The following is a 13,060-nucleotide window of genomic DNA, read 5'->3' as shown; positions in this document are numbered from 1 at the left end:
GGGGCACTCTGGCAGCAGGCCGTTTTTTAAGGAATCGCTGTGTGTCCAAATGACACCCAGACCCAGCTAGTGAACACCCAGTAAACATGATTTGGACACATAACCTCCATGTAAGGAAATGGAGAAAATAATTGGAAACATTGCCAATTTTAATTGTTTTTATTCTATTTTTATATGTGTTGTATTTTAAATTATGTACACTACCTGTAGATACACATATCTGGCGGTATATAAATATGATAAATAAATGTGAAATAAACTGAACTATATTTAAACATACCTCTTTTTGTGACATTTGAAATGAAGTCACAGCCTTATTTCAAGCAATATTGGTAGTTGTAGGGTACTAGCCAAATAGATCAGTAATTATAACCAAACTGTACAAAATATTTTCTCTGTCTCTTTTTAGTTTGAGGGGAAAGAGTAGTTGGGGGGGGGTTATTTGCATGTGATAAAATGTTTTCTTTGACAGGACTCTTTGGAGAAAAACAGAAAACATGTCTGCAGCACATTAAGGACGAGCAGCGGACACTCAGTTAAAAATTCTTTTAAAATGGTAGGTGAGGAGAGAGATTTCCAGAGGCCATCCAGACCATCCCCATGGATGCTGCAAGATGGGTTCAGCCCACTCCCTCCATGGCAAACTGGCATCCATCTAGCAGCAGTTGGGGGACATTTCTAGGGCAAGAAATGACTGTTTCGACATCTTTGCCCAGGAATAATCTCTCCAAGGCTCAGAATCTTGTCAGGTGCTTAACTTAGATTTTCATGAATTTCAGTAGACAAGATAAAGCCGGCTGAGGAGGTGGTGCGTGCGTGCACACACACACACACAGCAGATCGAGAAATGACTAAGAGCTTGTGCGGGTCATCTTGACTAAGACTAAATGACTTGTGCGTAGTGCTCAAGAGAGGGCCAGGAGGTTTCCCAGATGGAGGGGTTCTTTACTACGGGAGGAAGAGGTGTAAGTTAGGACGAGTTACCACAGAAGAATACAAAGCACAGATATGGTATTGACCCAAATATTTTATTTTTAAAATTTATTTAACATATTTGAATACTGCCCAAAATATAAGGATGGTTTATAACAAAACAATAACTACAAGTAAAAAGATCAAAACAACGTTAAAACTATTAAAACAATATCTAATTAAAAGTCTGGGTGAACAAATGTGTCTGCACTGCCTTTTGAGATGGAGAGGCTCTTATTTCAGCAGGGAGTGTGTTCCAAAGCCTCAGGGCAGCAACGGAGAAGGCCCGTCCCAAGTAGCCACCAGATGAGATGAGTCAGTGGCAACTGCAGACAAACCTACCTCTCCTAATGATCTCAATGGGCGGTGTGGTTCATAGCAAAGACGACATTCTCTTAAATACCCAGGGCCCAAGCCATGTAGGGATTTATAGATAATAACCAGCATCTTGTATTTTGCCTGGAAACTTATCAGCAGCCAGTGTAGATCTTTTAAGATAGGAGTGATATAGGCTCTCCGAATTGACCCAGAGACCAACCTGGCTGCCGCATTCTGGACCAACTGCAGTTTCCGGACTACATACAAAGGCAGCCCCACACAGAGCGCATTGCAGTAGTCAAGTCTGGAGTTGACCAGCAGATGTACTGCTGTTCTGAGGTCATTTATCTCAAGAAATGGATGCAGCTGGCGTATCTGCCGAAGCTGATAAAAGGCACCTCTGGCCACTGCCTCAACCTGGGACACCAGGGAGAAGTTTATGCCCATGAAATTGATTGCCAGGAAATTTAGGACCAGCAAATGGAAGTACTTTTTCACACAACACATAATCAACTTGTGGAATTCTCTGCCACAAGATGTAGTAACAGTCAACAACCTGGATGGCTTTAAGAGCAGTTTGGATAACTTCATGGAGGAGAGGTCTATCAACGGCTACTAGTCAGAGGGCTATAACTACCTCCAGCCTCAGAGGCAGGATGCCTCTGAGTACCAGTTGCAGGGGAGTAACAGCAGGAGAGAAGGCATGCCCTCAACTCCTGCTGTAGGCTTCCAGTGGCATCTGGTGGGCCACTGTGTGAAACAGGATGCTAGACAAGATGGGCCTTGGGCCTGATCCAGCAGGGCTGTTTTTATGTTCTTATGTTAAGCACCCCCAGACTGAGTACCTGTTCCTTCTAGGGAAGTGTGACCCCATCCAGAACAAACAGATCAAAATCATCTCCAGAGTTCAGACCCCGCAAAATAAGTAGCTTCATCTTATCTGGATTCAGCCTCCATTTGTTATCCCTCATCCAGCCCATTACTGACTCCAGACCGACATTTAGGGAGGTTATGCCTTCTCCTGATTATGTTGACATGGAGAAATAGATTTATGTCATCAGCATATTTATAACATCCCGCACCAAATCTCCTGATGATCTCTCCCAGCTTTTTCATGTAGATGTTAAACAACATCAGAGAAAATATGGAGCCCTGAGGGACACCATACAAAAGTTCAGGTTTTGAAGAACAACAGTCTACAAGAGGCACCATCTGGAATCTGCCCGAGAGGTAGGAATGGAACCACTGCAGAGCACTGCCTCCCACCCCCAACCCCCTGAGATGCTCCAGAAGGATACTATGGTCAATTTATTTTATTTATTGTTAAATTTATATACCACCTTTCATCAAAACAATCCCAAGGCAGTTGTATCTATTGTATCGAAAGCCTCCGAGAGGTGATCCTGTTGATGCCCTGGTGGAGAACTGGAACAGCAAACTCACCAGGTCAATAGACATGATCGCTCTTAAGCATCCTCTCCAACCTGCTTCAAAATTTGCCCCTTGGTATATGGAAGAACTACGGGGGATGAATCAAATCCAACAGATAACAACATAGAGCACATTTGAAGATCTATGCTCTGACAATACGAGTGGCAAAGAAGCAGTTGTTTTCAGCCCATATTGCGCCTACAAGTTCACGTCCAGCGGAGTTTTTCGGGGTTGTGAGAGGGCTAGTGAGTGCCCCTCCTCCCTTGAATCAGAGCTCAGAACTGTTGGTTACCCACTCTGATGCGTTTAATGAGTTTTTTGTGGACAAAATCTCTCATATTTGGGCTGCCTTGGATTTAGACCCCACAATTACTGCAGTGTCTGAATCGGAGGTGTCCAGCGACTCTTGCCAGGGAGTGAACCTGGGACTTTCTGCAGGCAAGCAGATGCTCTACCAGTGAGTTACAGTTCCATCCTCAATTTAAAAAAGAGGGGTGGGGAGGAAGATCCCTGTCTGTCCCCAAAGGGTTCACAGTCTAAAAAAGAAACATAAGGTAGGCACCAGCAACACTCCTTCCCTGGGAGGGATGCTGTGTAGGGGCTGAATGTGAATAGTTGCCCTCCCCCTGCTTAAAAGAGAGGGAATAGCCACTGTGAAAGGAGCGTCTTTGCCCAGTTAGCAAATATCCAGCACTGGTTATATTTCCGATATTCTCTTCCCCATCACAATTTAGAAATTTCTTCAGTGTTGGCATTGAGGGTGAGGACTCATTCAGGCAAGATGACAGGAGTGTCATGAATGCATCTCCTGCATTTTGAAAGGATCAATGCAGCCCCATGGAGATGGGATTTAGTTTGGGGCCATAGCCCTGAGTGGGGGAGGTTACACTACCAGCCCCTTGCTATTTTCTCAGTCCAAACTCCCTGTGGAGGAACCCTGTGCATGATATGAGTTAGCCTCCATTATCCTAAAAGTGAGAGTGCCACGTTTACAGCATCCACCGGACCTGTCTTTTGCCAATTCCCTAAAGCGCAGAAGAAATGAACACTTTGCACCCCAACTCCCAGATGGTAACTGGAAAACTCTTTGGACTACGGACAGGTGGCCGTCTCAGAGACGCCTCTGCATCTCGCCAGGGCATCTCATCCTCTCATTGGCTGTCAACCTGAGCCCTTGTGGCCTACCTCAGTGGAACGCATGCAGCAGCAGCAGCAGCAGCAGCACACACACACACACACACACACACACAAACACACCCCTTTAGTTAAGAAACTCTTTAAAAGTTAAACGTTGCTTGTGTAACGAGGTCGGCCCCTTTCCATCTATTTGCTGAACCGTCTGTCAACAAGATATGTAATGGCTTTGCTTAGACTTCACTGTAGAATGTGCTGGGGCTAGAAATGACTTTTGTTTTATTTGACTAATGCCTACCCACCTTGTTTCCTGTAGTTTAATAAAGTAATCTTTTATTAGAGAGAACAATCTCGCCTCTTGTGCTCAGAGACTCTGGAGTTGCCACTCCCCACGAGCTGACCACTTGGTTGAGCTCCTTAAAAGGGAAATTTACCTAAAGGGGGATATTTCAAGCCCAGCTCCCACTCTCCAAGGATGGAGGGGACCGGCCAAAGGTTGCTTCATCCCAGACTTGAGTCCTCTTGGAAGCAGAGAGTGGTGGCAGCACCCACCGGACCCACACTGGAGCAGGGGTGAGTGAGTGAACCTGCCTAAACTCCAGTGGGGTCTCCTTTGCACTCCTCTTCCCAAAACTGGTGTTTGTCCCTGGCTGTATGCTTTCACCTGTGGGACTACAAGCAACTCCAGGAGTAGGGGATTCAAAGCGAGGAAATGGCATCCGAGATTTTAAAAAACCCTCCCCTCAGTACTATGGCCCTAATTCGAACCCTCCCACCCCAAGGCTGATCCCCTCTTTAAAAACAAACCAACCCAGTTCTCTGGCCATCCTGTCTATTTGATCCTAATATCTTGGAATAAATCCATAACAACTTTTCAGAGGTGAGAAAAACAGTTCAAGCTGCTAAGCAGGGTTTGTTGAGATGTGTTGGATAGTCAGTTGCCAGCTGGCCAGGGAAGAAACCAGGCCTGAATATGGGGAGCTGCCATATACTGAGTCAGTCCCTTGGCCCATCTAGCTCAGTATTGTCTTCACAGACTGGCAGCCGCTTCTCCTAGGTTGCAGGCAGGAGCCTCCCAGCCATACCTGGAGATCAGTGTTCCCTCTAACAGGGATTCCCAGAGGTTGTTGACTACATCTCCCAGAATCCCCAGCTGCAATGGCTTTTGCTTGGGGATGATGGAAGTTGTAGTCAACAACCTCTGGGAATCCCTGCTGGAGATGCTACTCAGGATTGGAAGATGGGACCTTCTTCAACCTGCAAAGCAGATGTTCTGCCTCTGAGCTGTGGGCCCATGCCTGCTGTGCTCCTGTGCTTTTAAGGCCACCTGGATGCAGTAATCAGCAGACCGAGGTTGTTCCTCCTGATATGGAGGTAATAAGCATGATTATGTGTTAATGTGTGCACATCAAGCTACTGTTAGACCCAGGAACGGGGGCGGGTTGGTGATAGGGAAAAAAATAGCTGGCCAACCTAACTGAAAGAGAAACAAAAAAGGAGGCGATTTTGGCAGGAATTGCGAAACTCCACGACCGCTGGCCAGACAAAGAAGTCAAAGAGGAGAAGGAACAAAAGGACCAAACAAGGAAACAAACCCCTCCTCAAACTCACCATCACCGCCAGGCTGGTGGGGTGAGCTGGTGAGCCCATCTGCTGATTTTCTCGAGGCAGGAAAAGCACAAGGGTATCTTTGACAAGGCAGCTGAAAGAACCAGCTGTTGCCTACACTTGCAGCAAGACGGGCAGGCGGGCGCTCAGCTTTGGGTCCCAGATGCTGTTGGACTATTGATTGATTGATTAAGTGCCATCAAGTCAGTGTTGACTCTTAGCAACCACATAGATAGAATCTCTCCAGGATGATCTGTCTTCTGCTTGGCCTTGAAGGTCTCTCAGTGGTGCCTTCATTGCTGTTGTCATCGAGTCCATCCACCTTGCTGCTGGTCGTCCTCTTCTTCTCTTTCCTTCCACTTTTCCCTACATTATATATGTTGGACTCTAGCTCCCATCATCCCAGCCACAATGGCCTTTGGCTGGGGATGATGGCAGGTGTAGTCTAATAATATCTGGGACCCACATTTGAGAACCCCTGGCTTGTGGCATGCCAGCTCCTATGTGGGTGTCCACCAGAACCATGTCTCCCTGCACACACCCTCATCTGCACACTCAGAGTCCTAAAAATGCTTACCTTTTTGACTGCACCCCCAGCAGGACACACATACATATTTGATGCACACTCCTGATCACTCTCATTCTTCTGGGCATGTATGTGAGACTCTGCACATACAGGTGAAACTCGGAAAATTAGAATATCGTGCAAAAGTCCATTAATTTCAGTAATGCAAATTAAAAGGTGAAACTGATATATGAGACAGACGCATTACATGCAAAGCGAGATAAGTCAAGCCTTAATTTGTTATCATTGTGATGATCATGGCGTACAGCTCATGAAAACCCCAAATCCACAATCCCAGAAAATTAGAATATTACATGGAACCAAGAAGACAAGGATTGTAGAATAGAACAATATCGGACCTCTGAAAAGTATACAGTGTACTGTGCTTGATTGGCCAGCAAACTCGCCTGACCTGACCCCACAGAGAATCTATGGGGCATTGCCAAGAGAAGGATGAGAGACATGAGACCAAACAATGCAGAAGAGCTGAAGGCCGCTAATGAAGCATCCTGGTCTTCCATAACACCTCATCAGTGCCACAGGCTGATAGCATCCATGCCACGCCGCATTGAGGCAGTAATTGCTGCAAAAGGGGCCCAAACCAAGTACTGAATGCATGCTTATACTTTTCAGAGGTCCGATATTGTTCTATTCTACAATCCTTGTCTCCTTGGTTCCATGTAATATTCTAATTTTCTGGGATTGTGGATTTGGGGTTTTCATGAGCTGTATGCCATGATCATCACAATTATAACAAATTAAGGCTTGACATATCTCGCTTTGCATGTAATGCGTCTGTCTCATATATCAGTTTCACCTTTTAATTTGCATTACTGAAATTAATGGACTTTTGCACGATATTCTAATTTTCCGAGTTTCACCTGTATAAACACCCAGAGGAGGACACCCTGTGAAATTCAGGAGGAATATTCAATTACGTGAACCCTAACAAAACTTGCCCATTTGCAGTTATTATTATTGTTGTTATTATTTATTCGATTTCTATACCGCCCTTCCAAAAATGGCTCAGGGTGGTTTACACAGAGAAATAATAAATAAATAAGATGGTTCCCTGTCCCTAAAGGGCTCACAATCTAAAAAGAAATGTAAGATAGACACCAGCAAGCGTCACTGGAGGTCCTGTGCTGGGGGTGGATAGGGCCAGTTACTCTCCCCCTGCTAAATAAAGAGAATCACCACGTTAAAAGGTGCCTCTTAGCCTAGTTAGCAGGTAGTTTGAATTGCTACAGCCCAGACACAGGTTGGTTTTCCATCGGAGAATAAAGTCTAAATCAAAATTGAACATCTGTGAGCCCTGGATTAATTTGGGAACCGAAGATTAGTGTGGGTGTGTGTGTGTTTAATTTGAGAATAAATTGCCGAGGATTAATTTGGGGGGTGGATAATCAGCAGAGGGAGCATCTACATTACAAACCTAAAGTGGTTTAATAGCCATTCCCTCTCCCCAGAGAATCCTGAGAACTTGAGTGAAGTTAATATTTTAACCAAGATGTCTCGGCATGCCATCACCCAATGAGAGTTCTCAGGATTCCTTCGGTTCCCAACCTTTGATCTCAAGATGCTGCTGGACCACCCCCAATGCCTCATTGTGGAAGCTGCTATCCAACAACATCTGGTGACCCAAGTTTGAGAATCCCCTAAGTAAGGGGTTTTAGCATGAGGAGTAGCAGTAGACAGTCTTGGGGAAAGAAATGGTGGAGCCAATACAAGGAGCTGGTGGGTATCGGGGGCGTATTTGTAGAAGAAGATAACAGGGTCTGTTAACAGATCATTTTGTTGGGCAAGACGGTTAAGAATGTTCCCATCACAGAGACTTGTTCAGGAGACGACTTTCCGTACCTTGTGAATGGTCAGATCTCCTTAGATCTGTGTGTCTTTCGGGGAGCACTTCGGTGTTTACACAGCTGACTATTGGCAAACTATTAAGGAGCTGTTTGCTTTTGTGGAATTGTGATGGGATGACTTTCCTTTAATGCTGCCTTTGGACATCTAATTTTCTGGTATCTATTAAATTGGTATTAATTGTTCTGTTAGTGCTATAGGATCCCTTCAATTAAAGCCAGCTGTTTTCAGTACCATTAGAATGAAATTGGCTATTTGGTTGGGTGAATTAGTGCAGCACGTTGGCCCTGAACAGTATATTGCTAAAACTCTGCCCAAGTTAAGTTCTGGGGGTGCACAAGTGCACTATGAAGAGACGATTTTAGTCTCCCAGAACGACCCACAATTTAAGAAGCTTGGAGAAATGTGAAGGTACAGTGTTGGCTTAAGTATTAAAGGACTGGAGTTGACTGGCAGATAAGCTTCATATTCTTCTGAACTTATATAAGTCTGATCTGAACTGAGGCACTGGAGAACCATTTATAATTTATTCTTATTTACATAGGCACCATAGAGGTGCGTGATGCTCTGCTGTGCTGAGTAACATAAAGAGGAAGGCCCCTGCCCTGAGGAGCTTACACTCTTTTCCAGTTGTTAAACTGGAGAAGAGGAGCATTCCAGGACCTTCTGTGCTAAGGTCTGCTTAACTCCTGGAGCGAAACTCTATTTATATACATAAAGTACATACACACACACTTAGCACTCTTTGTTAAACCACAGGATTCCTCACACTTTTAAATTCTACGGATTTCAGAGAGATGGTTAAACCCCTATGTATAAGAGGGTAAAGCTGTAGTGGGAATGAGTGAAACAAGTCTTAAGAAATATGGGGTACAAATTGCCACTTGGGGGCCACCACCAAACTAAAGTATTTGTAGATCCCATTGATCTGAACGGGAGCACATCCACCATTCTCTCATGATGTACTCTGTGGAGTATAACACACTTAACGTCTGCTGGAGAATGCACTTGGTTTTTGGCTTTTGATTTTAGTTCTACTGCATTTAGCGCCATTCTGGGTTTCTGCAGGAAAACCTCAAGATAATAAACTAGAATTTCCAGTTATAAATCCTACAATATGGCCAAATATCCAGCTCTTTGGAGACCTGAGAATTCAGGACAGAACCAAAAAAATTAATCACTAAATAATTGAGAGTGCTCCATTTATAGCCGGGGGTGGGGGGGAGTCACTTCTTATATACTACCATGCATTTAAATAAAAAAACCCGGTGTGCCCTGGTTTGTAATAGCATAACTGTTCACGACATAAAGTATTCATTATTGTTATCTGTGCCTTCTACTCTGCAAGGGTTCCCCCCTTTACCGTCTCTTTATTTCAGCTGAGGATAGGGAAATCAAAGACTTTGCAGGAAAGATAGGTTTAAAGAGGGATTTGAAGTGAGGAACTTGTTTCTCATAGTGCAACATTTGCAGGTATATAAAAGAGTCGAGTGCCTCTAGACATACGCAGAGTGCCTTTCCCTCATCAGTGGTGACAACCGATATCCACAGATTTGGGATATGGAAGAGGACTTCCCGGGGTGGGGTGCAAACTGGCTGAGCTCCTGTTTGTATCCTGGGTCTGTGGAGAAGGAATCTCAGCAAGTTCTGCTTCCCTGATCCCTGCAGAAGTGACAGCTGCCCAAATCTCTCCTCCTCAAAGGCACAAGAGCCTTGCTGCCTGACTCTCTCTGCTAAGGCTGGCCATCCTTTTCAGGTGGAATGCTATGAAGACCACCTCATCGCCAGCCAGCACTGGCTGCTGCCCCTTTGCAGCCTCTGTTCTCCGCAAGCTGCGGATTCCTTTGTTGGAGTTTTATGTGACTGGGGCTGGGTCGCCAAGGCATGCAGGGAGTGGCACTGCAGGGAACTCTCTGGCAAGTCACTTTCCCAGGAGACAGAGTTGGGTTCTCTTATCTGGGAAGAAAAACACACCACCACCACACCACCACCACCACCCCCCAAATGTGGAATGGCAGGCTTGTTTCAGTGAATTTTCCAGTTTACTTTGTTTTCACTGTTCACCCCGAAAAGGAAATGGATTTGGGTGACATTTAACTTAATGACTGCAGAACAATAAAACAGGAAAATTCAGGGCAGAAGGGATACAGAACTGGGAGAAAGGATAATAAAGGTGTAAAAGCCTGGGAGCACAGGAACCAATACTACGAATTATGCATTAACATGCTTAAGGCTGAAAGCAGAAAGAGCTTAAGATTTAAAACTGTACACTGTAGGTTTCCAGGAAAGTCTCCCTGGAACAGCTGTAGGGAGCAGAAAAACCTCCAGGGGTTCAGGCGGAAATGGATTAACTTAGGAAAAATACCTTGCAGTTTCTTTTACCTGCCAGGGAAAGGTGAAAACCCTAAGGATAGCTAATCATGTCTTCCGACAAAGCATACCAACACCTGAGAATAATACCATTGATGTCATGCTTTAGAGTGCTCACAGTATTTTGCATACATTACCTTTGATATCTTTGCAGCAATCCTAAGCGAGGTCAGCATTATTATTATCTGCATATAATAACCCCTACTAACTTGGCAAAGAGGCACTTTTTACCATGGTGATTCTCTTTATTTAGCAGGGGGAGAGTAACTGGCCCTATCCACCCCCAGCACAGTACCCCTCCAGTGACTGTTGCTGGTGTCTATCTTGTGTTTCTTTTTAGATTGTGAGCCCTTCGGGGACAGGGAGCCATCTTATTTGTTTGTTATTTCTCTGTATAAACCAACCACCCTGAGCCATTTTTGGAAGGGCGGTATAGAGAATGAATGAATGATATCATAGATGAGGGGCTAAAGCTGAAAGGGTGGCGAAGACCACCTAGTGTGTTCATGACAGGGTCCTCCTTTTCTAGTTCAGTCTGATCGTGTGTGTGTGTGTGTGTGTGTGTGTGTGTGTGTGTGTGTGTGTGTGTACGCGTGCCAAGTCGGTGTTGACTCCTGGCGCCAATAGAGCCCTGTGGTTGTCTTTGGTAGAATACAGGAGGGGTTTGCCATGGCCTCCTCCCACACAGTATGAGATGATGCCTTTCAGCATCTTCCTATATCTCTGCTGCCTGATAGAAGAGGGGTTTCCCATAGTCTGGGAAACAGAGCAGCGGGGATTCGAACCGGCAACCTCCAGCTTGCTAATCAAGTCATTTCCCCACTGCGCCATTAGGTGGATCATTCACACATTACCAACTGATTAAAACTCTTAATTGCTAGATTGGAGGCATTTCAAATGATACACTGAACTGCCAAAAGAGTGATTCATGCCTCTGCTTATATACTTCCAGAGGGGAAATGCACACACCAACCCCCTGCTGAAATGCATCGGCAGCCTTTGAGAGACTCTGGGGAGATGGATGAGTTCCCCCTTCAGACGCCAGAAATGCAAACCGAGTGCCACAAGCATTCATGTGCACCGGATTCCCATTGCAGGAGACATGCTTGCATTCCCCTGTTAGATGCTACTTCAGAAGGCAGAATGGAGGATGCGGCCTGTGTGCATTTGTCTGGAATATCAATGTAATGTCTAAAACTCATCTACCATATTTATCTGAATTCAAGACTAGTCCCCCCGCCCCTAAGTTCTTTGCTGTTAGAAATGGGGAGGGGTGTCTGAAATTCAGAGTCCTCCTCCTTTTGGATGAATATGGTATATTATCTAATTTATAGCTGTCAGACCCTAACCCATAAAGGCCTGCTGGCCTTTAAAAATTGTACCTCAGGGGAGCCTGCAGCAGGTAAAACCTGTCTGTTTGGGGGCAGGGGGGGGGAATCATACCTAGTGAGCTTTTGTCTTGTGCAATGCTTAAAGACACAGGAACCCTCAAACCATCAGGACCTATTAAACATGCACCATATAGGAACATTTGAAGCTGCCATATACTGAGTCAGACCATTGGTCTATCTAGCTCAGTATCATCTTCGCAGACTGGCAGCGGCTGCTCCAAGGTTGCAGGCAGGAATCTCTCTCAGCCCTATCTTGGACATTCAGGAAAACCCACTCACATTTCTTAAAAGAGTGTGTAGTAGCTAAAAGAGTGTGGCAGGGAGTAAGCAAGCTGTTAAGAGTGGCCTGATTTGAAAAAACAGACTTGGGAAGAACTAACCTTGGGTTTGAGCGATAGAACCTCCTTTTGAGGTCCCAGAAAGAAACCTTCAAGGAAATGGGACGGAACGGGTGCCCTCATACTAGGGAATTGGAACGTTCCCCTCCTCGTAATCAGGTTAGTAAACCTGTATGTCATTTATGCAATGCTCCTGCATAGGAATAGGGAGGGAAGACGCAACCAAGAGGTTCACGCAGATGAGACAGTAAATCTCTTCTGGAAAAGTTTGCATGGTTATGTGCAAAAAGACAAGAGTATCTCTTCTAAACAGCAATGGGACAAATTGTGGAAATGGACGTCGGACGTAACCCCCCGATTACCTGATGTGCCTTGAAATCCCCCACCCCTGAGTTACAGTACTACCTGCATATACTTCATAACCTTGTGGGTTTCCAAATCCTTGTGTGTAAATCTTTGTAGATATATCATGTACAAACAACCACTTTGTATATAATTGTGCTTTGGCAATGTACTGTATGCTTTGGTAGTTTGTTGGTTCAATAAAAAAATCTTGTCCTATAAAAAAAAATCTTGTCCTATCTTGGAGATGCCGCCAGGGAGGGAACTTGAAACCTTCTGCTCTTCCCAGAGCAGCTCCAACCCCTGAGGGGAAGATCTTACAGAGCTCACACTTCTACAGGTGAAACTCGGAAAATTAGAATATCGTGCAAAAGTCCATTAATTTCAGTAATGCAAATTAAAAGGTGAAACTGATATGAGATAGACGCATTACATGCAAAGCGAGATAAGTCAAGCCTTAATTTGTTATAATTGTGATGATCATGGCATACAGCTCATGAGAACCCCAAATCCACAATCCCAGAAAATTAGAATATTGTGAAAAGGTTCAACAGTCTAGGCTCCAGGTGTCCCACTCCAAACAGCTAATCAATCCATAACACCTGCAAAGGGTTCCTGAGCCTTTAAATGTTCTCTCAGTCTGGTTCATTAGGAATCACAATCATGGGAAAGACTGCTGACTTGACAGTTATGCAGAAAACCATCATTGACACCCTCCATAAGGAGGG

Source organism: Hemicordylus capensis, chromosome 1 (assembly GCF_027244095.1).
Source record: "Hemicordylus capensis ecotype Gifberg chromosome 1, rHemCap1.1.pri, whole genome shotgun sequence".
Lineage (NCBI taxonomy): Eukaryota > Metazoa > Chordata > Lepidosauria > Squamata > Cordylidae > Hemicordylus > Hemicordylus capensis.
This window is presented reverse-complemented; position numbering follows the sequence as displayed.